The 26,543-nt window shown below is 36.9% G+C and overlaps 1 protein-coding gene across 6 annotated transcripts in view; it reads left to right on the top strand.

Annotated features, from left to right (window-relative positions):
• Positions 1-26,543, top strand: part of MGAT4C (MGAT4 family member C) — an 879,465-nt gene that overhangs the window by 630,878 nt on the left and 222,044 nt on the right. The window contains exon 1 of one of the 6 annotated variants that reach the window (XM_070788898.1): positions 1,658-22,881. The exons of the other annotated variants lie outside the window; for them this stretch is intronic. The gene's annotated coding sequence lies outside the window, so the exon portion shown is untranslated. Of the gene's footprint in view, positions 1-1,657; positions 22,882-26,543 lie in introns of those variants that run through there. 6 annotated transcript variants of the gene reach the window in all.

The following is a 26,543-nucleotide window of genomic DNA, read 5'->3' as shown; positions in this document are numbered from 1 at the left end:
TTGTTTTTTGAGATTATTTGTTTGTCAGTTGCTTTATTTGCTATTATTTTCTCCCATTCTGAAGGCTGTATTTTCACCTTGCTAATAGTTTCCTTTGATGTGCAGAAGCTTTTAAGTTTAATTAGGTCCCATTTGTTTATTTTTGCTTTTATTTCCAATATTCTGGGAGGTGGGTCATAGAAGATCCTGCTGTGATGTATGTCGGAGAGTGTTTTGCCTATGTTCTCCTCTAGGAGTTTTATAGTTTCTGGTCTTACGTTTAGCTTTTATTATGTTGAGGTATGTTCCTTCTATTCCTGCTTTCTGGAGAGTTTTTATCATAAATGGATGTTGAATTTTGTCAAAGGCTTTCTCTGAATCTATTGAGATAATCATATGGTTTTTATCTTTCAATTTGTTAATGTGGTGTATTACATTGATTGATTTGCGGATATTGAAGAATCCTTGCATCCCTGGGATAAAGCCCACTTGGTCATGGTGTATGATTTTTTTAATATGTTGTTGGATTCTGATTGCTAGAATTTTGTTAAGGATTTTTGCATCTATGTTCATCAGTGATATTGGCCTGTAGTTTTCTTTTTTTGTGGGATCTTTGTTAAGTTTTGGTATTAGGGTGATGGTGGCCTCATAGAATGAGTTTGGAAGTTTACCTTCCTCTGCAATTTTCTGGAAGAGTTTGAGTAGGATAGGTGTTAGCTCTTCTCTAAATTTTTGGTAGAATTCAGCTGTGAAGCCGTCTGGATCTGGACTTTTGTTTGCTGGAAGATTTTTGATTATAGTTTCAATTTCCATGCTTGTGATGGGTCTGTTAAGATTTTCTATTTCTTCCTGGTCCAGTTTTGGAAAAAGTTGTACTTTTCTAAGAATTTGTACATTTCTTCCACGTTGTCCATTTTATTGGCATATAATTGTTGATAGTAGTCTCTTATGATCCTTTGTATTTCTGTGTTGTCTGTTGTGATCTCTCCATTTTCATTTCTAATTTTATTGATTTGATTTTTCTCCCTTTGTTTCTTGATGAGTCTGGCTAATGGTTTGTCAATTTTATTTATCCTTTCAAAGAACCAGCTTTTGGCTTTGTTGATTTTTGCTATGTTCTCTTTTGTTTCTTCTGCATTTATTTCTGCCCTAATTTTTAAGATTTCTTTCCTTCTACTAACCCTGGGGTTCTTCATTTCTTCCTTTTCTAGTTGCTTTAGGTGTAGAGTTAGATTATTTATTTGACTTTTTTCTTGTTTCTTGAGGTATGCCTGTATTGCTATGAACTTTCCCCTTAGGACTGCTTTTACAGTGTCCCACAGGTTTTGGGTTGTTGTGTTTTCATTTTCATTCATTTCTATGCAAATTTTGATTTCTTTTTTGATTTCTTCTGTGATTTGTTGGTTATTCAGCAGCGTGTTGTTCAGCCTCCATATGTTGGAATTTTTAATAGTTTTTCTCCTGTAATTGAGATCTAATCTTACTGCATTGTGGTCAGAGAAGATGCTTGGAATTATTTCTATTTTTTTGAATTTACCAAGGCTAGATTTATGGCCCAGGATGTGATCTATCCTGGAGAAGGTTCCACGTGTGCTTGAGAAAAAGGTGAAATTCATTGTTTTGGGATGAAATGTCCTATAGATATCAATTAGGTCTAACTGGTCTATTGTATCATTTAACGTTTGTGTTTCCTTGTTAATTTTCTGTTTAGTTGATCTATCCATAGGTGTGAGTGGGGTATTAAAGACTCCCACTATTATTGTGTTATTGTTAATTTCTCCTTTCATACTTGTTAGCATTTGTCTTACATATTGCAGTGCTCCCATGTTGGGTGCATATATATTTATAATTGTTATATCTTCTTCTTGTATTGATCCTTTGATCATTATGTAGTGACCGTCTTTGTCTCTTTTCACAGCCTTTGTTTTAAAGTCTATTTTATCTGATACGAGTATTGCTACTCCTGCTTTCTTTTGGTCCCTATTTGTATGCAAACTTTAACTTCAATTTTAAAACACTTTTTAAAAATATTAAATGGAAATTTTTATCAGATGGTTTAAGTTTTTGGCTTTCTGATATAGTACTAATGGTACCAATTTTCCAAAAATAAAAGTATTACATTTCTTTAGAAATTAACATTTATATTTTGCACATTACTGAGTATTTTACATGCACTGTGTTAGTAATTATTCTACAGTTAGAACTCGACATGGAACAACAGACTGGTTCCAAATAGGAAAAGGAGTACATCAAGGCTGTATATAGTCACCATGCTTATTTAACTTATATGCAGAGAACATCATGAGAAACACTGGGCTGGAAGAAGCACAAGCTGGAATCAAGATTGCCGGGAGAAATATCAATAAGCTCAGATATGCAGATGACACCACCCTTATGGCAGAAAGTGAAGAGGAACTAAAACCCTCTTGATGAAAGTGAAAGAAGAGAGTGAAAAAGTTGGCTTAAAGCTCAAGGTTCAGAAAACGAACATCATGGCATCTAGTCCCATCACTTCATGGGAAATAGATGGAAAAAAAGTAAAAACAGTGTCAGACTTATTTTGGGGGCTCCAAAATCACTGCAGATGGTGATTGCAGTCATGAAATTAAAAGACACTTACTTACTCCTTGGAAGGGAAGTTATGACCAATCTAGATAGCATATTCAAAAGCAGAGACATTACTTTGCCAACAAAGGTCCATCTAGTAAAGGCTATGGTTTTTCCAGTGGTCATGTATGGATGTGAGAGTGGGACTGTGAAGAAAGCTGAGTGCTGAAGAATTGATGCTTTTGAACTATGGTGTTGGAGAAGACCCTTGAGAGTCCCTTGGACTGCAAGGAGATCCAACCAGTCCATCCTAAAGGAGATCAGTCCTGGGTGTTCATTGGAAGAAATGATGCTAAAGCTGAAACTCCAGTACTTTGGCCATCTCATGCTAAGAGCTGACTCAGGAAAAGACTCTGATGCTGGGAGGGATTAGGGGCAGGAGGAGAAGGGGACAACAGAGGATGAGATGGCTGGATGGCATCACCAACTCGATGGACATGAGCTTGAGTGAACTCCAGGAGTTGGTGATGGACAGGGAGGCCTGGCGTGCTGCGATTCATGGGGTCGCAAAGAGTCGGACACGACTGAGCGACTGAACTGAACTGAACCACATACCAAATTTACAGACCAGAGTACAAACTCCAAAAGGGAAGGTATTTTTAAAGTACATTTTGTTTTCACCAATTTATCTCCAATGTCTTCAACAGACCCAGGTGATATAATAGATACACATTAATTACATACTGAATGATGAAATGAAGTACAACTTGGAAACAATTTTTAAAAACCTTTTTACAAAATTATAATTGCCTCTTTGCTGAATTTAGAACATGCAGTTTATTCAAAGCAAAATTATTTCTTCTTCTCCTAGTCTGTTTCTTAACACCATCATCTGTACCACTGATCCTTTCTTTTTCTCTCTGCTTCCACTCCCTGCTGCCATAAGCCTTAATGCTCCAACTGCTCCTCACTGCTCCTTTATCTCTGAGGTTTCCATGCATGTTCAGACTCGTCTGTAATTATATGGTTTCTATTGGTATATCAAAAGTAATATCCTCATGAATAAAAATCTGGAAATGCAACAACAGCAGTAGTCTATCAGGATGTTTTAAGCCTGAATAAATTTTGGAAAAGATCAATTTGAAATGATCATTAAGATATAACCATTACAAATTATGCCATTAAATCCTTCAACAGAGCTTTATTTCACACAGATTGCATTTTTCTTTGAAGGTCCCAGTGAAGTAAAATAAGCAGATTCTGGCAGAGAAATGATAATTTATTACACATTTGTGATAACCAAGCCCACAAAAGTCCAGTATTCTCTGTGGCATACTCTATAGTACACCCTTGATGCCTTGGAAACAGGAAATTTCCATCTGAGAATGGAGATGTGCTGGAATTTAAGCCTTTTAGAGGGACAAATGGGTGGAGATAAAGCTAATACTTGGAGAAATGCTCTCAAATAAGTATAAGAGTGTCATAAAAGCATCAGTCCATTGTGAACTACATTCATACTCAAAGAATAAATTCTACCACATGTCACAATGAATAGAAAGAAAAATCTAAAATGACTCAAACTGACTAAAACATCACAGTAAAATGAGAATAATAGATGGAATTAGAAGAACCTTCTGTGCTCATGAACAATGAAAATGTGAGGAAACAACATTATACAAATCCATCAAAATAATTTTCATAATAAACTCATCTAAAAAGACAATGGTTTATAACTTTAGAGAAAGTTATAAAAACAAAAACAACAAAAAATCAGAATGGCAACCACTATAATAATTTTAAACAGAAAAGTATATCATGGAATATATTCATTTGAGGTTTTGTAATAAAGTTGTTTAGTTGCCAAGTCATGTCTGACTCTTTTGTGATCCCCATGAACTGTTGCCTGCCAGGCTACTCTGTCTATGGAATTTCCCAGGCAAGAATATTGGAGTGGGTTGCCATTTCCTACTCCAAGGGATCTTCTCAACCCAGGGATCAAACCTACATTTCCTGCATTAGCAGATGGATACTTTATCACAGAGCCACCAGTGAAGACCTTTGTGATAAAATAGATATTGAAAAAATGAAAAAGTATCTCAACAGCCTTTAGACTCTACTGACAAAAGGAAACAATTTTGTTTTCAGAATTTGTGATTGGTTATGGTGCTGAGGCAGAGAATGCAATGGTCACCCACTCCAGTACTCTTGCCTGGAAAATCCCATGGACGGAGGAGCCTGGAAGGCTGCAGTCCATGGGGTCGCTAAGAGTCAGACATGACTGAGTGACTTGACTTTCACTTTTCACTTTCATGCATTAGCGAAGGAAATGGCGACCCACTCCAGTGTTCTTGCCTGGAGAATCCCAGGGACAGGGGAGCCCGGTGGGCTGCCGTCTATGGGGTCGCACAGAGTGGGACACAACTGAAGCGACTTAGCAGTAGCAGCAGCAGCATGGTGCTGAGGAAGACTCTTGAAAATCCTCTGGAAAACAAGGAGATCAAACCAGTCAATCCTAAAGAAAATCAGTGCAGAATATTCATTGGAAGGACTGATGCTGAAGCTGAAGCTCCAATACATAGGCCACCTGATGCGAAGAGCTGACTCATTTGAAAAGACCCTGATGCTGGGAAAGATTGAGGGCAAGAGGACAAGGGGATGACAGAGGATAAGATAGTTGGATAGCATCACTGACTCAATGGACATGAGTTTGAGCAAACTCTGGGAGATAATGAAGGACAAGGAAGCTTGGTGTGCTGTAGTTCATGGGGTCACAAGGAGTTAGATACGAGTAAACGACTGAAAAACAACAATGTACTTATACATCCACTTAGACCATATAATTCAATTAAATGTTTGGTTAATTGGTTTTGAATGTATCTCAGTGACAACATGCTGGGAACTTCATGTTTAAAATATTTTAGTAAACCAAATTATATTAGCTAGTGTTTTGAATATGTAGTTTGAAATATCAGTTCAGTTCAGTTGCTCAGTCATGTCGACCCCATGAATCACAGCACGCCAGGCCTCCCTGTCCATCACCAACTCCCGGAGTTCACTCAGACTCACATCCATCGAGTCAGTGATGCCATCCAGCCATCTCATCCTCTGTCGTCCCCTTCTCCTCCTGCCCCCAATCCCTCCCAACATCAGAGTCTTTTCCAATGAGTCAACTCTTCGCATGAGGTGGCCAAAGTACTGGAGTTTCAGCTTTAGCATCATTCCTTCCAAAGAAATCCCAGGGCTGATCTCTTTCAGAATGGACTGGTTGGATCTCCTTGCAGTCCAAGGGACTCGCAAGAGTCTTCTCCAACACCACAGCTCAAAAGCATTAATTCTTCAGCGCTCAGGCTTCTTTACAGTCCAACTCTCACATCCATACATGACCACAGGAAAAACCATAGCCTTGACTAGATCGACCTTTATGGGCAAAGTGATGTCTTTGCTTTTGAATATGCTGTCTAGGTTGGTCATAACTTTCCTTCCAAGGAGTAAGCATTTTTAATTTCATGGCTGCAGTCACTATCTGCAGTGATTTTGGAGCCCCCCAAAATTAAGTCTGACACTGTTTCCACTGTTTCCCCATCTATTTCCCATGAAGTGATGGGACCGGATGCCATGATCTTCGTTTTCTGAATGTTGAGCTTTAAGCCAATTTTTTCACTCTCCACTTTCACTTTCATCAAGAGGCTTTTGAGTTCCTCTTCACTTTCTGCCATAAGGGTGGTGTCATGTGCATATCGTTTCTCATAAAATTCTGATTCTATTCCTGAATAAAACATGATCCACGCTTTGAGCTTCACAATTTCCATTTCCTGAGCTACTTAATCTAACAATATTTAAATTTACCTATTTTTGACCTTTGTTTCTTGTCAACCGTCAAGCAATACAAAGTGTATATTTTCCAAATAATAAATTATGTTTAATGCTTATCATATTTCACTGTTGCACTTAGACATTTCAATTGACACAAGATATCCTGACTATACTTAACAGTAATTCTAAGATTCCATCATCTTTTCTCACTCAAAGTAGATCACAGTATTTCTACTTAAAAATACAGCACTATCTATTTTTCTACTTATCTGTCGGTCATGTCTACTTTAATGAAGAGAAGAAAAAAGTCCCATCAAAATATATTTTATATTTACATAGGAATTGTGAATATATATACATTATATGTTATTGGGAAAGAAAACTACTATCATCTTTTGCAACATAAAAGGTCATAAATTAATAGCAAGTTTAATTATCTCTATGTAGTATACCCATGTTTGTGTAAACAATTAAAGCTATGGCTTGCTTTTTATGAGTGTGTGTGTGTGTGCGTGTGTATTTGCATGTGCTACATAGAATGTTGTATCTTAGAATATTTTGGCTGACTGCACATAAAACTTTCAGTTACCAAAAAAGATTATTGTCATTATTGGTGTAAGGTACAAATCACAACTTTAAAATTTAGAAAAAATCCACAAAAAACTGTCTTACTCTTAAAGTCCTAGATCATATTAATAACTGAATTAAACACACTGACACACTGATTTTTTATGTAACAGATTTTGTTTAAAGTTACATCAGTTCTCGGTTGTTTGAATCATGACAGCATTCATAGTTGACAATTTCCTTAATTTAAACAACAATTTCTATTAATAAAACTCTTTAAAGCTACCTTATTCAGTGTTTTGATTAAACAGCTTATTCAAATCATCATTTATTATTTTGATTTTTACTAAACATTCATGTATACCAAGTGCTAAAGTTTGAATATCTTGAGTCATTATGTTAAAAGTCAACCAAATGTTGACTTGAAATAATTAGAAAGTTTCATGGATGCAACAATTGATTTATCAGAATCTGTCCTTGATCTGTGAGACAACTTGTCTGATAAAGTAATTAGTAGACTTTGTCACTGTATTTTTCACTGAACTGTGTATAAATTAGTCAATATGTTATCTGCATATTTCTTCCAGTTTCTGTCTTAGACAAGATCATGGTCAATAAAGATATGTGATCAGATTTGCATTCCAAAACTGTTCATTTAAACACCTAAAACTATTTTGGTATCTTCCCCAAAGCCCATGTATTTGAAAATGTTATATATTTCCAAATGTATTTTCAGAATTTCGTTTTTATCTTTTAGCTTCCCTTTTTAGAATATTTTATTATTAGAATCGTATTAGAATAATTTACAGAAATATCATTTTTTTCTTATTTAAATTGGAGGCTAATTACTTTACAATATGGTAGTGGTTTTTGCCATACATTGACATGAATCAGTCATGGGTGTACATGTGTCCCTAATCCTGAACCAACCTCCCACCTCCCTCCCCATCCCATCCCTCAGGGTCATCCCAGTGCACCAGCCCTGAGCACCCTGTCTCATGCATCAAACCTGGACTGGCTATCTGTTTCACATATGATAATATACATGTTTCAATGCTATTCTTTCAAATCATCCTGCCCTCGCCTTCTCCCACAGAGTCCAAAAGTCTGTGTCTCTTTTGCTGTCTTGCATATAGGATCATCGTTACCATCTTTCTAAATTCCATATATATGCATTAGTATACTGTATTGGTTTTTTTTTTTCTGATTTACTTCACTCTGTGTAATAGGCTCCAGTTTCATCCACCTCATTAGAACTGATTCAAATGTATTATTTTTAATGGCTGAGTAGTATTCCATTGTGTTTATATACCACAGCTTTCTTATCCATTTGTCTGCCGATGGACATCTAGGTTGCTTCCATGTCCTGGCTATTATAAACAGTGCTGCAATGAACATTGGGGTACATGTGTCTCTTTCAATTCTGGTTTCTTTGGTATGTATGCCCAGCAGTGGGATTGCTGGATCATATGGCACTTCTATTCTCAGTTTTTTAAGGAATCTCCACACTGTTCTCCATAGTGGCTGTACTAGTTTGCATTCCCACCAACAGTGTAAGAGGGTTGCTTTTTCTCCATACCCTCTCCAGCATTTACTGTTTGTAGACTTTTAGATCACAGCCATTCTGACCGGCATGAGATGGTACCTCATTGTGGTTTTGATTTGCATTTCTCTGATAATGAGTGATGTTGAGCATCTTTTCATGTGTTTGTTAGCCATCTACATGTCTTCTTTGGAGAAATGTCTGTTTATTTCTTTGGCCCACTTTTTGATTGGGTCATTTATTTTTCTGTGATTGAGCTGCAGGAGTTGCTTGCATATTTTTGAGATTAATTCTTTGTCAGTTGCTTCATTTGCTATTATTTCCTCCCATTCTGAAGGCTGTCTTTTCACCTTGATTGTAGTTTCCTTCATTGTGAAAAAGCTTTTAAGTTTAATTAGGTCCCATTAGTTTATTTTTGCTTTTATTTCCAATATTCTGGGAGGTGGGTCATAAAGGATCCTGCTAAGACTTACATCAGAGAGTGTTTTGCCTATGTTTTCCACTAGGAGTTTTATAGTTTCTGGTCTTACATTTAGATCTTTAATCCATTTTGAGTTTATTTTTGTGTATGGTATTAGAAAGTGTTCTAGTTTCATTATTTTACATGTGGTTGACCAGTTTTCCCAACACCACTTGTTAAAGAGACTGTCTTTTCTCCATTTTATATTCTTACCTCCTTTGTCAAAGATAAGTTGTCCATACGTGCGTGGATTTATCTTTGGGCTTTCTATTTTGTTCAACTGATCTATATTTCTGTCTTTGTGCCAGTACCATTCTGTCTTGATGACGGTTGCTTTGTAGTATAGCCTGAAGTCAGACAGGTTGATTCCTCCAGTTCCATTCTTCTTTCTCAAGATTGCTTTGGCTATTTGAGGCTTTTTGTATTTCCATACAAACTGTGAAATTATTTGTTCTAGTTCTGTGAAAAATACGGTTGGTAGCTTGATAGGGGTTGCCTTGAATCTATAGATTGCTTTGGGTAGCATACTCATTTTCACTATGTCGATTCATCCAATCCACTAACATGGTATATTTCTCCATCTATTTGTGTCATCTTTGATTTCTTTCATCAGTGTTTTATAGTTTTCTATATATAGGTCTTTGGAGAAGGCAATGGCACCCCACTCCAGTACTCTTGCCTGGAAAATCCCATGGATGGAGGAGCCTGGTAGGCTGCAGTCCATGGGGTTGCTAGGAGTCGGACGCGACTGAGCGACTTCACTTTCACTTTTCCCTTTCATGCATTGGAGAAGGAAATGGCAACCCACTTCAGTGTTCTTGCCTGGAGAATCCCAGGAATGGGGGAGCTGGTGGGCTGCCCTCTATGGGGTCGCACAGAGTTGGACACGACTGAAGTGACTTAGCAGCATATATAGGTCTTTCGTTTATTTAGGTAGGTTTATTCCTAAGTATTTTATTCTTTAATTTTCGTTGCAATGGTGAATGGAATTTTTTCCTTAATTTCTCTTCTTGTTTTCTCATTCTTAGTGTATAGGAATGCAAGGGATTTCTGTGTGTTAATTTTATATCCTGCAACTTTACTATATTCATTGATTAGCTATAGTAATTTTTCTGGTGGAGTCTTTAGGGTTTTCTATGCAGAGGATCACTGAAAACAGTGAGAGTTTTACTTCTTCTTTTCTAATCTGGATTCCTTTTATTTCTTTTTTTCTGATTGCTGGGGCTAAAACTTCCAAAACTATTGTGAATAGTAGTGGTGAGAGTGGGCACCCTTGCCTTGTGCCTGACTTTAGGGAAAATCCTTTCAATTTTTCACCATTGAGGATAATGTTTGCTGTGGGTTTGTCATGTATAGCTTTTATTATGTTGAGATATGTTCCTTCTATGCCTGCTTTCTGAAGGATTTTTATCATAAGTGGATGTTGAATTTTGTCAAAGGCTTTCTCTGCATCTATTGAGATAATCATATGGTTTTTATCTTTCAATTTGTTAATGTGGTGTACTACATTGATTGATTTGTGGATATTAAAGAATGCTTGCATTCCTGGGATAAAGCCCACTTGGTCATGATGTATGATATCTTATGTCATAGAAACTGAGTTAACAATGAAGCCATTTAAATAATATGAAATCAGAGTGCTTGATGATTCTGGTAAAATCAATGTACAGTATCAAAACACAAAATGTAAAAACCTGGCATTAGGCACTCAAAGAAAAATTCCTCAAATTTAAGTAGAAAAAGAACAGAGGTTACTGGTTTGACAAGCCATTACAAAAATCTTCTTTATTAGGATGGGAAACCTTGTTGCAAGCAATGCTTTCTACCCTTTATATGTTACTGTTGGTATGTATGTTTGTGAAATTGTGTGTGTTTGTACAGTTGGTATACACACACATATGCTATTGCTGTACGGACTTCCCAGGTGGCTCAAACGGTAAAGAATCCACCTACAATGCCAGAGACACAGGAGATATGGGCATGATCCCTGGGTTGGGAAGATCCCCTGGAGGAGGAAATAGCAACCCAATCCAGTATTCTTGCCTGGAGAATCCCATGGGCAGAGGAGCCTGGTGGGCTGCAGTTCATAGGGTCACAAAGAGTTGGACACAACTGAAGCTTCTGTGCACACATGCTCACGTGTGTGTGTGTATACATATAAATAGAGATGAGTGAGAGATAGGAGATAAGTGAAATAGAAAAAGATTTGCACTTAGTTATACTAAAATAGCTTTCCGATTCCTGTAAGCATTAGACAATAAACTACAATAATCACAGTAGTTTCAGATATTTGTTTCCTGTTATTATTGTCAACTTTCTTATATATCAATGAAGACAGATAACTATATCTATATATGGTAGAATAGATATCTTTTCAGAAGATAGAACTAATAAATCTTAAATATTATAGTATTTTCAGTTTTAAAATATACATTATCATATTCTAAACTGATTATTGTGCAAGAACTGAAATATATTAACTCACAAGAAATTGCTCATTTCTTTTATAATTTATAGTGATGAGTATTACCATTATAAAACAATTTGCTTTATAAATATTCTAATACAATCATTGCAATATAATATATCTTATTGAATGCCAGATTATGAAGAACAACTATGAAAACTAATTTTAGAAACACTTAAATCTATTTTGAAATATTGTAGGATTCTATTAGCAGATAGCTCTTGAATTAAGCCCCTTCAGAGAGGGGAACTATATTGAGCAGAGACCAAATTCCTGTGTCACTTTTTCCTTACTAATTTCTGCAAAAATCGGGGTGCTGAGAAATTGATCAGAGCTTTGGACAGTCTCTTGGGACTAGTAAAGTGAAAGTCACGATTGATGTCTCTCAGGGCAGCTGGAACTTGAGGGACCAAGGTCACAGAATGAATGAGGATCACAGAGATCATAAGTATTAGGGAGCCTAATATGTGACACCTACCTAAGCATTTGCTGATTTTTAAGCTTTAGACTAACAGGTAGGAAGTTGAAAGAGCTTTTACCAATTTCACAGTCTGTGAGACAAGCACTTGGTTTAGGATTTGCCAAAAATGATGGGATCTGGTAAATACTTCAGTTTCAATTGGGGTAAGAGAAAACCCAAATAAACTCTCCTAAGGCAGAAAAAAATATATACCCTTTTGAATGCCAAGTTCCAAAGAATAGCAAGGAGAGATAAGAAAGACTTCCTAAGTGAACAATGCAAAGAGATAGGGGGAAACAATAGAGTGGGAAAGACTAGAGATATCTTCAAGAAAATTAAAGATACCAAGGGAACATTTCATGCAAAGATGGACACAATAAAGAACAGAAATGGTATGGACCTAACAGAAGCAGAAGATATAAGAAGAGGTGGCAACTATGCACACAAGAACTAAAAAAAAAAAAAAAAAAAAACCTTCATGACCCAGATAACCATAATGGTGTAATCACTCACTTACAGCCAGACATCCTGGAATGTGAAGTCAAGTGGGCCTTAAGAAGCATTGTTACGAACAAAGCTAGTGGAGGTGATGGAATGCCAGTTGAGCTATTTCAGATGGTAAAAGATGATGCTGTTAAAGTGCTGTACTCAATATGCCAGCAAATTTGGGAAACCCAGAAGTGGCCACAGGACTAGAAAAGGTCAGTTTTCATCTCAATCCCAAAGAAAGGCAATGCCAAAGAATGTTTAAACTACCACACAACTGTATTCATTTCACACGTTAGTAAAGTAATGCTCAAAATTCTCCAAAAGGCAATGGCACCCCACTCCAGTACTCTTGCCTGGAAAATCCCATGGACGGAGGAGCCTGGTAGGCTGCAGACCATCGGGTCGCGAAGAGTCAGACACGACAGAGCGACTTCACTTTCACTTTTCCCTTTCATGCATTGGAGAAGGAAATGGCAACCCACTCCAGTGTTCTTGCTTGGAGAATCCCAGGGACGGGGGAGCCTGGTGGGCCACCATCTATAGGGTCGCACAGAGTCGGACACGACTGAAGTGACTTAGCAGCAGCAGCAGTAGCAGCAGCAGGCTTCAATAGTACATGAACTGTGAACTTCCAGATGTTCAAGCTGGATTTAGAAAAGGCAGAGGAACCAGAGATCAAATTGCCAACATCCACTGGATGGTTGAAAAAGCACGAGAGTTCCAGAAAAACATCTATTTCTGTTTTATTGACTACACCAAAGCCTTTGACTGTGTGAATCATAGCAAACTGTGTAAAATTCTTAAAGAGAAGGGAATACCAGACCACCTGATCTGCCTCTTGAGAAATCTGTATGCAGGTCAAGAAGCAACAGTTAGAACCAGACATGGAACAACAGACTAGTTCCAAATTGGAAAAGGAGTACATCAAGGCTGTATATTGTCACCCTGCTTATTTAACTTATATGCAGAGCATTTCATGTGAAATGCTGAGCTGGATGAAGCACAAGCTGGAATCAAGATTGCTGAGAGAAATATCAATAACTTCAGATATGCAGATGACACCAACTTTATTGCAGAAAGTGCAGAAGAACCAAAGAGCCTCTTGATGAAAGTGAAGGAGGAGAGTGAAAAATTTGGTTTAAAACTCAACATTAAAAGAACTAAGATCGTGGCTTCCAGTTCCATCACTTCATGGCAAATAGGTGGGGAAACAATGTAAATAGTGAGAAACTTTATTTTGGGGGGCTTAAAAATCACTGCAGATGGTGACTGTAGCCATGAAATTAAAAAATGCTTGCTCCTTTGAAGAAATGCTATTACCAACATAGACAGCATATTAAAAAGCAGATATATTACTTTGCTGACAAAGGTCCATCTTGTCAAAGCTATTATTTTTCCAATAGTCATGTATGGATGTGAGATTTAGACTATAAGGAAGGCTGAACACCAAAGAATTGATGCTTTTGAATTGTGTTGTTGGAGAAGACTCGAGACTTCTTCTTGGACTCTAAGTAGAACCAACCAGTCAATCCTAAAGGAAATCAGTACTGAATATTCATTGGAAGGACTGATGCTGAAGCTGAAACTCCAATACTTGGGCCACTTTATGTGAAGGACTGACTCATTGGAAAAGACCCTGATGCTGGGAAAGATTGAAGGCATGAGGAAAAGGGGACAACAGTTGGATGGCATTACCACCTCGATGGATATGAGTCTGAACAACCACTGGGAGTTGGTGATGGACAGAGAAGCCTGGCATGCTGCACTCCATGGCATTGTAAAGAGTCAGACACGACTGAGTGACTGAACTGAACTTTAGGCAGAAAAATGGCTTTGAATCAGTTGTATCCCAGACTGATTAAAGTACAATCATTGGAATTATTACATGTGAACATTTAACTTATAATGAATAATATGCACAGGAATATATCTGACAGATCATTTCAACAGCAAGTTGAAATTTATAAAATGAATCTTGTAGTAATTCTAAAACCAACATTAAGAGCATAGTTTATGATCTAGCTAGAGTAGGGGTTAGTGAATAGGAAGACATTATTAGGAAACAGACTGAAACACAGAAAGATATATTGCAAATACAGTAAAGATCATATAAGATGCATACATGATGAAAAGTTTCAGCATATTTATTAGATCCTCAAGATGACAGGGGAGACTGCAGTCCCAAGAGGGCAGAGGAGTAGGATGGCTGTTGATGCTGCTAAGTTGCTTCAGTCATGTCTGACTCTGTGCAACCCCACAGACGGCAGCCCACCAGGCTCCCCCATCCCTGGGATTCCCTAGGCAAGAACACTAGAGTGGGTTACCATTTCCTTTTCCAATGCATGAAAGTGAAATGTGAAAGTGAAGTCTCAGGAGTGTCTGACTCTTAGTGACCCTATGGACTGCAACCCACCAAGCTCCTCCGTCCATGGGATTTTCCAGGCAAGAGTACTAGAGTGGGGTGCCATTGCCTTCTCCGGAGTAGGATGGGGAGACCACTTTATCCCCCGCCAATACATCAAAAGATCATCTGCATGTGGAGCAATCTCCAAAAAACAACTTCACAATGCTGGTGGAGAACCCCAGATACCCAGAGAGGCAAACCAATCTCTTTCAAATGAGATAGGACAGAAGATAAAGATGAAAAGAGAGACAAAGGATTTAGGGATGGAGACCCATCCTGGGGAGGGAGTCGTGAAGGAGGAGAAGTTTCCACACAATAGGTAATCCTTTCATAAGCAGGATCAGTAGGGAACTTTGGACTCTCAGAGGGCAGGATAACTGAAAAAACAAACAAACAAACAAAAAACCTATGTTGTCCATCCACTGTGAGCACTCCCCACACATGCCAGTAGTGTTTATTTGCAGGGTCCCTCCCTCTCCACAGCACAACTGAGAAAGTGAGTCCAAATAAATGGTCACTTTCACCCCCTCCATTCAGGGTGGAGGTTGGACACCAAAGACATGTGTAAGCAGACTAGGCCAACCTAAGAAAAGAAAAGAAGGAAGAACCACTCCAGTGGCAGGTAAAACAGATTCATTTTTATATTTGGCAAAACTAATACAATTCTGTAAAGTTTAAAAATAAAATAAAATTGTAGATGGAAAAAAATTAAAAATAAAATCCTGCAGCTAAGCTGAGATCGTACATTTGAGGGACAACTGTAGACTTTGATAATAAGTACAAGTGGGAATAAGGGATTATCTGACACTGAACTGACCCCATTTTTTTTTATTGTACTTTTGAGAGCCTAATATCTATTCTAGATTTTTAATTTTTGCTTTTTGATATTTGTTATTAATTTTGTACCTTTACAATTCTAATTCTAATGAACAACCCAATTAACCAATGGGGAAAAGACCTACACGGACATTTTCCAAAGAGATACAGATGGCTAATGAACACATGAAAAGATGCTCAACATCTCTCATTATTAGAGAAATGCAAATCAAAACCACAATGGATTATCATCTCACGCTGGTCAGAATGGCCATCATCAAAGAGTATACAAACAATAAATGCTGGAGAGAGTGCAGAGAAAAGGGAACCCTCATACACCATTGGTGGGAATGCAAACTGGTACAGCCACTATGGAGAACATTGTGGAGATTCCTTAAAAAACTGGGAATAGAACTGCCATACAACCCAGAAATCCCAAGGAAACCAGAAGTGAGAGAGACACATGTACCCCAGTGTTCATTGCAGCACTGTTTACAGTAGCTAGGACATGGAAGCAACCTAGATGTCCATCCACAGATGAATGGATAAGAAAGCTGTGGTACATATACACAATGGAATATTACTCAGCTATATAAAGGAACACATTTGAGGCAGTTCAAATGAAGTGGATGAACCTGGAGCCTATTATACAGAGTGAAGTAAGTCAGAAAGAGAAAGACAAATACTGTATACTAATGCATGTATATGGATTAGAAAGATGGTACCAATGCTTCTACATGCAGGGCAGCAAAGAAGACACAGATGTAAAGAACAAACTTTTGGACTCAGTGGGATAAGCCAAGGGTGGGATGATTTGAGAAAAACAGCATTGAAACATGTATATTACCATATGTAAATTAAATGACCAGTGCAAGTTCGATGCATGAAGCAGGGCACCCAAAGCTGATACCCTGGGACAACCCAAAGGGATATGGTGGGGAGGGAGGTGCGAGGGAGGTTCAGCATGCGGGAGATGCATGCATACCTGTGGCCAATTCATGTTGATGTATGGCAAAGAACCATCACAATATTATAAAGTACTTATTCTTCAATTAAAATAAATAAATTAAAATTAAAAAAAATGTAATTGTATTTAAAAAAAAAAAAGATGAAAGGGGAGAGAGGGAGAGAAAGGAGGTAAGAAATGTGAGGTAGTTAAGGTGAAATAAAGCAATATGAGGGAAGAGAAGAAAAGAAACAAAAGTTATAATGGCTTTGAATTTTCCCAAATGAATGAAAGAAACTCAAGTTAAGAAAAGTTATGTACCTCAGGGCCTCCCAGGTGGTGCTAGTGTAAAGAAGCTGCCTGCCAATGTAGATGTAAGAGATGTGGGTTCAGTCCCTGGGTTGGGAAGATCCCCTGGAGGAAGGCACAGCAACCCACTCCAGTATTTTTTCCTGGGGAATCCCATGGACAGAGGAGCCTGGTGGGCTACAGTCCATAGGGTCACAAAGATCTGCACATGACTGTAACTTGGCATGGCACACCTGAAATATACAATATTTCACATATACAAGTGCAATATACACATATAAAACCTAAGATTGCTAAAAAAACAAAGACAGAAAGAATGTCTCAGTTTTAAAAAGATGTAGGATTTATATATTTGCATATCAAGGTGTTTTGAAAGGTGGTGAGTTTTCAAGCAATAAAAAAATTTTTCATTTGGCAGGAGCTCAGAAAAGATTATTCTTCTTACTTATTTATGAGAAAACAATGACTTTAATTTCTGTTTATGATAAGTGCTAAAAGGGGAAAATCTTTAAATTAAAAAGCACATTATAATACTTTTCAGCATCTTTTGATTTCTTGTTTTTCCTAAGATTCCTTGTTCAATAATACAAACTTCTCTTTCTCTTTTTGTACAGCTTATAGTTTTTATTTTCAAGTGGATGGGTACCGTAATGGATTGAAAAGTTGGAAATTCTCTTTGGAATGTTATTTTCTAAATAGAAAAGACATCTGAAATCAACCTTAATCTAGACATAGAAGTTTATGATTCTTTTTCTCTTTTTAATTAAAAAGAGAAAAAACTGGTATCATAAAGAATAAGTCAGTGGTTTCTAAAGTATGTTCCTCTATTTCCACATAAAACTTAAATTCAGTCCAGTCATCCTAACATAACTTCTTTAAAAATCACATGTAAAAAGTTACTTAAAAGTTACTATTTATTTGTAAATTCATTTGTTTATATGATTTATTTAAAATTTAGAATATAATTATGATATTCAATAGTCATTAAAAATTTTCATTATAATGAAGTTTTAGTGACTATTTTTCTTTCAGTAAATTCAAGTGGATGTAAGGTCTTTGGTGTCTCTTGCTCTTTTACACTGGCAGTGGGATTTTAAAATTATATTAATTAATTCCCCATAGGACATAACTATAAACTCCAATGCACAAACCAATTATTTCAAATTTCCCAAGTGCTGTCGCTAAAACAAATTGTGGAGAGAATTAGTTTTCCTTCTCTGTAGAATTAGAGGTTACATAGTATTGCATTTCTTTTGAACTTTCAGATTATCTGGGGTATTCCTCTAAGGCATATATTTGTGCATTTTAAATCTATCTCCAGCTTGTCTAGAGTACCAACAGTGCCTTAGAATCTGTAGATTAAATTGGGATCACAGAGAGGGAATGAGTAAATTTCTCCAATTTGGAAGGTTTTCCTCATTTTGTATGTATGTTCTGTATGCTATGCCCTGTTGCCCATAAGCAAGGAAGATATAATGTTTAAACTCCTGAGAGAGTTTGCAGTACTGTTTCAAATAATTTCTTTTGTATTTTGCAACCAAACAATCACAGTGCATGCAATTTCTAGTCCTCTTTTTTCCACTAGAAAGTCCAGTAGCCAGCGTGAACTCCATTCGCCTAAAATCTCTGGAATTTTCCATCATTTCTCATCATCATTCTGTTTAGTTGTTGCATGCTCCTCTGCATGCTCCTCTGCACCAGGGGTCCAGCCCTGGTGGATCCAGGGAAATTCGAAGGAGAGACAGCATTGGCAAATACACTGGCTTTAATTATATATTAATTAGAGATATAAAGAGTAATAGAATGAGGATAGCTCAGTGAGAAAATTCAGCGGAGAAAAGAGGCTAAATAACTTGGTTTACTTGGAAAGCTAATAATTCCAAGGCAAGGAATTTACGTCACTTACATAGGCCACAGGCGTCCTTCCGTTCTCCCAAAGGAGAGGAGACACTAAGGCCTCCCTGGTCAGATCTTAGAAGCCCAGGCATAATTAGTAGGCTTGACGAGCCTCCACATTCCAGATGGAAATTCACCCAGAAGGTGAGAGAAAGAACGACATGGGGAGACCAGTCTTTCGAGGAACTGATAATATCATTTTTTATTTTTCCAGGGTCTGTTTTTATACACTGAGATGTTATACAAAAGTCACGCGGGGTCAGCAGTCCTGACTTTTATTAAAGTCAGGTGCTTCATACAAATGTATACAAAGGTCTTAGGGGTGTTACATCATCTTCTGGCCAGGGGGCCTGCTGACAATTTGTGACCCTCTCCTTGTGACCGAGGTCAGTCAACCAGAACACTTATTTCTCCAGGGGTGATTATTCTTAAAACAGACGCCACCTTCCTAAGGTACCAGATAAAGTTACATTCCTACAGGATGAGGGTGTAGTGGGTTTTAATTAAGGACAAAATTTGCTTAGCCTAAGGTCTAACATGATTAATATCAAAGGTTAATACTTATTTCTTCTATATATTCATTAATGTGTATAAGGGCAGGGGATGTGGAGACTTAGCAGCAAACATTGGCTCAACCAATGAAAAACCCTTCACCAATACAATTTCTAATCAGCCCACTATACTATACTAATAGTTTTCTAACTTCTCTAAAGAACCTGTTTTTAAAAGGTTTAAAGCATCTCGTGCCTCTCACAGTTGGGAGGCTGTGAGCAATCACATGTGGCCGGACAAACCTGTCAGGTAGGCTAGAGAGCCTTCAGAGGAGTTGGTAAGTTGGAACACTCCTGTCATGCCCAGGAATTATTATTAACTGGAGCTGTAAGTTAACTCTTTTTCAGAGAGAGGTGGTGGGGGACAGCCCCCTGTAGAGTCAGAGGTGTAGGTGAGAGCACAAAGTAGTAAAGTAGTCAGACTCTGGTTTTGGGGGTAGATGCTCGAGAATTTCCAGGGGGACTCCTGAGGCTCGATCCCATCTTTGCATATGCTGAGCCTCCTTCCTCATGACCTTTGCCACGGGCGGAGTTCCTCACGCTGGCTCCCGGCACTCCTTTTTGCAAAAATACTTCTCCAGCAAAATTTGAGCAGAAAAGTTGCAGTGGAAAAGAGAAATCCAATCTCTGCTTACTGGAAGAAATGTAGTTTAAGACAGGCAGAGGCCCAGCAGGTCCTTATCTCAGCAAGGTACGTGCCTCAGCTTCCATTGGAGTGCACTTTGGATGTGAATGAATTGCTTATCTATTTTGGGAAACATCAGATAAAATTGCCATTTGTCAAGGTAATTTTCTCCTAATTCAAGAATATTTTTTGGCTTTCTGGAGGTCCCCTAATCTCAAATTATGTAGAGTATTCTTACTGAGGTGCAACTTAGGTAACTAACCCACTTTCAATATCCTCAAGCCTGTAATAGTAACTGTAAGAAATGACATGTTCTTTGCAATTGGAAAGTAGGAAGACATAATGTCTATGGTCAAAGTAGACTGTGGTTGAGTGTGGATAATTGAAATCGAAAAAAAAAAATAGAAACCATGGATAAGGGGACACTATTGTAGTGAAATGTGCTAATTGACTGCTTATGCTACCATTCCTTATCACAAAGGATTACCATAATTCTATGTCTCCTTCAAATCTTATATTGATATGAATATCAATGCCAGAATTGAGTAACTACTGCTGCTGAGGCAGGATAACTTTTAAGAGATTGTCAATACAGCCTTCAGTTTAGAAACAAGCAAGTAACAAGGAAGCAGGTCAGACTAAGGATTCAGGAGAAAAGTCAGAGGTCAGGATCATGACAGAGGTGGAATCACAAAGGCCAGAGCAGAATTCAGTGGTATTGGTCAGGAATAAATAGGGATCTATGGGGCTTCTCTGGTGGCTCAAAAGGTAAAGAATCTGCCTGCGATGCAGGACACTCAAGTTCAATCCCTGGGTCTGGAAGATCCCCTGGAGAAGGAAATGGCTACCCACTCCAGTGTTCTTGCCTGGAGAACTAAATGGACCTGGCAGGCTACAGTCCATGGAGTCACACAGAGTGAGACATGACTGAGCGACTAATACTTAACTAAGTCAGATAACCTAAGTATTGTTGAGAGACAATATGGCTGTGAAAAAAAAAAAAAAAGACAACAACTCAAAACATGATTAGCAATGAAATGGCATCAGTCTCATTATTAATGTAAGCATCTTATTATTACATTAATGATTTTGAAACAAGTTTTACACGTGTTTCTCTCTTAGTCCAGATATAGTGAAAGGAAGCAATTGTCTTAATGAACAGGAATTTCTGATTAAGGGAGAGCAGTCTGGGAGGGAAATTTCTGCCAAAGTTGTTGTTTACCTATAAACAAAAACACTAACAATAAAAATGTGATGAATAAATAAGATGTAATAGGACAAGAAATGTCATTTTAATCTTCTGAGAATAGTAAAAGCAAGGAGAAGGAAAAAAGAAATCAACATTCTGCTTTTAATTAAATTCTCAGCATAACTGAATATCCATGCCCTCAACCTCATTCAGCCGCTCAAAGGAGCACTGGAATTGCAAATGCTCTACACAGCCGATATGTTCTGTGCAAATAGTCAAGTTAATTTTCTTTCCATCAACGTATTTGTTATACTTACATTTTATTTCATATTATCAAATCATCTTAAATATTCAGTGATGAGTATAAGCAAACTGCCATCTGCATTATTAGTGGCAATTGAATATATTTTAAATATGACTGCTTCAAAGAGGCTAAAATTCTTATTCAATATTATAAAAATTATAATTCTCAGTCTAGCAGATTCACCACAATATAATAAGACTGTTCTTAGCATAACAATGGAATGCTAAGATCCAGATGTAAATGATTAGTAGAACAAGACATATTCAAAAATATATTGTATTAGACAGTGTAATCACAGGATATTTTTCTAAATCTTTTAGCATTATATTAATTATTTTATAAATAATATTTTCATTTTCTCAAATAAGTCCCTTTTGTTTGTATATTTGTTAAATATTAAGGTATTGGTAATATAATGAAAAATTATTTTTATGAATTTTGAACACATAGTTTGTGCCACCTCTATTAGATACTTGGAAAAATCTCATAGTTAAGATAATTTGGTTCTAGTTCACAGATGTGCTTGCAATAATTTTTCTACGTGTTTTAAAATGGGTCCTTTTTCAACTTTTTTGTTTCAAATTTGTCAACATTGACAGATTTTTTCTTGTTCTTTTATTAAAAGTTTTATGCATCATTTCTGGTTAAAGAAAGTTAAAATAAAAGCCTATTAATCTCTATAGCAAAGATTGCTTATACACTATTTTTGAGAATGTAAATTGGAAAACAGTATAGAGTTTCCTCAAAAAATTAAAACTAGAATCACCATATCATCCAGCAATCTCATTTCTGGGTATGTATGGTGAAGGGAATGAAATCAGTGTGTCAGAGTGATGTCTGCACTTCCATGTTCATTGCAACATTACTCACAGTAGCCAAGATTTGGAGATAACCTAAGTGTCCATCAGTGGGTGAATGGATAAAGAAAATACGATATGCATATATTATTGAAAATTACTCAGTGTGAAAACATAAATTTTGCCATTTACAATAACATGGGTGATTCTGAGGGTTATTAATCTATGTGAAATAAGCCAGACAGAGAAAAGCAAATACTGTATGATCTCTTTTATATGTAGAATCTAAAAAAGTTTAACTCATGGTAAACAGTAGAATTTTGATTACCAGGGGCTAGGGTGGGGGAAATAAGGAGATGTCTGTCAAAGAGTACAAACTTTCTGATATAAGATGAATAAATTCTAGGGATCTAATGCATAGCATGGTGACTATAGTTAATATTACTGTACTGTAAACGACATTTAATAAGAGAATTGATGGTAAGTGTCACCACACACAGAGAAAAAGGTAACTATGTGGGCTGATGGGTGCTATATTAGGTTGATTGTGTTAATCACAGGCTTCCCAGGTGCTACCAGTGGTAAAGAACCTGCCTGCCAACGCAGAAGACATAAGAGATGAGGGTTTGATCCCTGGGTTGGGAAGATTCCCTGGAGGAGGCTACGGGCAACCCACTGCAGTATTCTTGCCTGGAGAATCCCGTGGACAGAGGAGCCTGGTAGGTTGCAGTCCATGGGGTTGCTAAGAGTTGGACACGACTTCACTTTCACTTTCACTTTCATGCATTGGAGGAGGAAATGGCAACCCACTCCAGTGTTCTTGCCTGGACAATCCCGTGGACAGAGGAGCCTGGTAGGCTACAGTCTATTGGGTAGCAAAGAATTGGACATGACTGAGCAACATTTTCACTTTCATACTATATATAGTAGATTCTACTTAGCCTATATACCTTGGAATTATTTTTGTTAAAATGTGAAAGTAGTTATTAATATACAACTAATTTCAAATACCAGGTAGTCTACTATAAATATGTATTTCAAGTAACTGTACTAATATTAATTGTAAGCTTATAACAGAAAATGTAAATAAGAATTAGAATGATGCAATGTACTTTCTTTTCCTTCACTTTCTATCTCTAAACTAATAAATCCATTCTTGCTTCTCAACCTTCTAAAATCAATAATATCATTTTATCTTTAAGTGAAGTTTTCTAAACCTTATTTTTATATCGCTTCATCAGGAATGTGTAGGTTGTAGGAACTAACACTTTTACAAGTGGAGCCACATACTTGAACCCTAGAAATGGAAAAGAGTAATGAAGGATAGAATCTTAAGGAAAGCTTGGTTTTCAACTGCCAAAGGTGAGTCATGAGTAAACGATAATACGTTGGTGACATCTTCTTGCCAAGTATGGTACAAAATGCTGTATGCATTATCTCATTTAGCCTTCAAGTGAGCTTCCAGTTAGGAAATAACATTATCTAGATTTTGTAGATAACAAAAATTAAGATTTAAGTAACTTACTCAATTCATTGGACTGGTACAATAAAAGTGACAGAATGTGAATGTATATCCAGCTGTGTCTTCTTCTGGGTCCTTAACAACTATACTTTACCATCATATAAAAAAAGAAGATGGAAAAGCAGTGACTAGGAAAGTACATAAAGACCAAGGTAAATTCATTGTATTAGTGAAAACAAAGAAATAGAAATATCCAAAATGAAGATGAATTTACTCAGTTGTGTGTATGTGTGTGTGTGTGTGTGTGTGTGTGTGTGTTATTTGATGAGAGTAACAACTTCTAACGGAGAAGGCAATGGCAACCCACTCAGTACTCTTGCCTGGAAAATCCCATGGACAGAGGAGCCTGGTAGGTTGCAGTCCATGGGGTTGCTAAGAGTTGGACACGACTTCACTTTCACTTTTCACTTTCATGCATTGGAGGAGGAAATGGCAACCCACTCCAGTGTTCTTGCCTGGACAATCCCGTGGACAGAGGAGCCTGGTGGGCTGCCGTCTATGGGGTCGCACAGAGTCGGACATGACTGAAGCAACTTAGCAGCAGCAGCAGCAACAGCTCCTAATTCTGTTGTGAAAAACATAAATCATGTTATTAGAATTCCTGTTAAATAATGTACTAGTGGATATTTTTCTTTTCATGTTTAAATGTAATATGTCTCTAGCTGAATAAATAACTATTTACTGGAGCAAAAAAATTATATCATGATACAAGCAAGCATAAACACAAACTGGAAGAAGGAGAAGAATTAATTCAATATTGTAGATCATAGAACACAGTGCAAACTTCAAAAATAAATATAAAGGAGTCATGAATAGGGAAAGAACAAAAGCAAGAAATATCAACCCCACTTCTTTTTACTTTTTCTCAGGCTGACTATTTTTGAAGAAAATGTATCCTAATGCACACATCTCCCCTACACTGTTATCATCGAATTGTATATTAACATTTCTCAATCAAATGACACTGTTTAGAAATATTACCATGGACAATCAAACTAAGTATTGGATTACTATTTTGAGTAAAAATGTATTTTGAGAGATGCAAATAAATGTGATATGCTTATAGTTGTGTAAAATGCTGGAGCTCATTGTGACCAATTTCTACTTTCAGATGTATATTATTTTTAAAAAGAAACAATAACATTTAAAAAATAAGACAGCTAATTAAACTATCCTTAAATAATTGTTCTATTGTGGGCCTTACTGCTTGAGGTATAATAATAATTACACAACACACATCAGCATTTCTTAAATTATATCCTCCTAGTGCAGTAAATTGAAGAGAAAGTCATATTGTTTTAGTGATCTGCAGAATATATAAATGTTCACATATAATAAATTTAGCTGCCCAATATAAAAGTTGCTGATACAGAGTAAAACTCAGTGTTGTAGTATTAAAAATCACTATTAAGTGAGGGGTAGCAGGAAGCTCTTCTAAGAAATATGGGGAATCCTGTTTAGGTTATTCTCTCCCTGGTACTAAGCGACCACAGTGATCACAATTTATCCCAGCCTAAACTGGAAGTCTCCCGCAGAACATTAATGCTTGCTTTAATGTAGATTTTGGTAGATAACATTTTTCTCTGTGATAGTTTCATATTCAAAATTGTATATGCATGGTTCTGTATGCATATAATTTTATGATTAAGTTTAAAGTATAATGACCATAATTTTATACCTGGAAAAGTCATCAATGATGCTAATAACTTTAGCAAATTGAATCATTGCTGTTGCTAAGTCGCTTCAGTCATGTCCAACTCTGTGCGACCCCATGGACTGCAGCCTACCAGGTTCCTCCGTCCATGGGATTTTCCAGGCAAGGGTACTGGAGTGGGTTGCCATTACAGTAATTGAATCATTACAATTGATTATTAAAAGATATGGTGGAATACATTGAGTCAGAACACCTGGGTTTAAAATTCTATCAGCTTCACTAGAGATGATCTCATTTTCATTTGCTTTATCACTACTAATCTAAGAAGAAAATCAAATAAATCCTAAAAATATGATCTGTAGAATAGATGGAGGGTGACCATTTTTTGCCCAGAGCTGAAAAATTAAGGTATGCCCTTAGCAAACTTAAAAGATGTAGAGACAACTGACAGACTCCATAAATCAAAATTTCAGTGGATGGTAAATTTTGTGTTGCAGATATAAGCTCTAACTAAGTGTTCTGGTTGAATATGGATTTGCTATATGTAACTACCTCATGAAAACAGTTTATTATGTCTCTGCTGCTGCTGCTACTAAGTTGCTTCAGTCGTGTCTGACTCTGTGCAACCCCATAGATGGCAGCCCACGAGGCTTCCCTGTCCCTGGCATTCTCCAGGCAAGAATACTGGAGTGGGTTGCCATTTCCTTCTCCTATGCATGCATGCATGCTAAGTTGCTTCAGTTGTGTCTGATTCTGTGCGACCCTATGGACAGCAGCTCACCAGGCTCCTCTGTCCACGGGATTCTCCAGGCAAGAACACTGGAGTGGGTTGCCATTTCCTTCTCCATATTATGTCTCTATCCCCTATTAAAATATCAGAAAACAATAATTTTACCTGTTGTAAAAACAATTCTATCCTCAGAGACTAACAAATAGTCTGATACACTATATTTATTAAATAAAATGAAATATTTGCTCAGTATTAAGTAAAATGAAATTTTAAAATATATAAATTTTATCGGGCAGTTATATTTTATTAAATACTGTTTTCAATATGTTAATTTGAAAACATAATCCAATAGTACAGATGAAAAAATTGATCTTAGTGATATAAAACACTATTCTGACGGTCAAATATGTGGCTGAGCCTGTGTTCAATCAAAATTTTCTGAGTAAAATAATAATAATAAGCAATAGCATGATAA

The sequence above is a fragment of the Bos indicus genome, chromosome 5, assembly GCF_029378745.1.
Source record: "Bos indicus isolate NIAB-ARS_2022 breed Sahiwal x Tharparkar chromosome 5, NIAB-ARS_B.indTharparkar_mat_pri_1.0, whole genome shotgun sequence".
Lineage (NCBI taxonomy): Eukaryota > Metazoa > Chordata > Mammalia > Artiodactyla > Bovidae > Bos > Bos indicus.
Note: the sequence above shows the minus strand (reverse complement) of the source record. Positions and strands in the feature narration are given on the sequence as shown.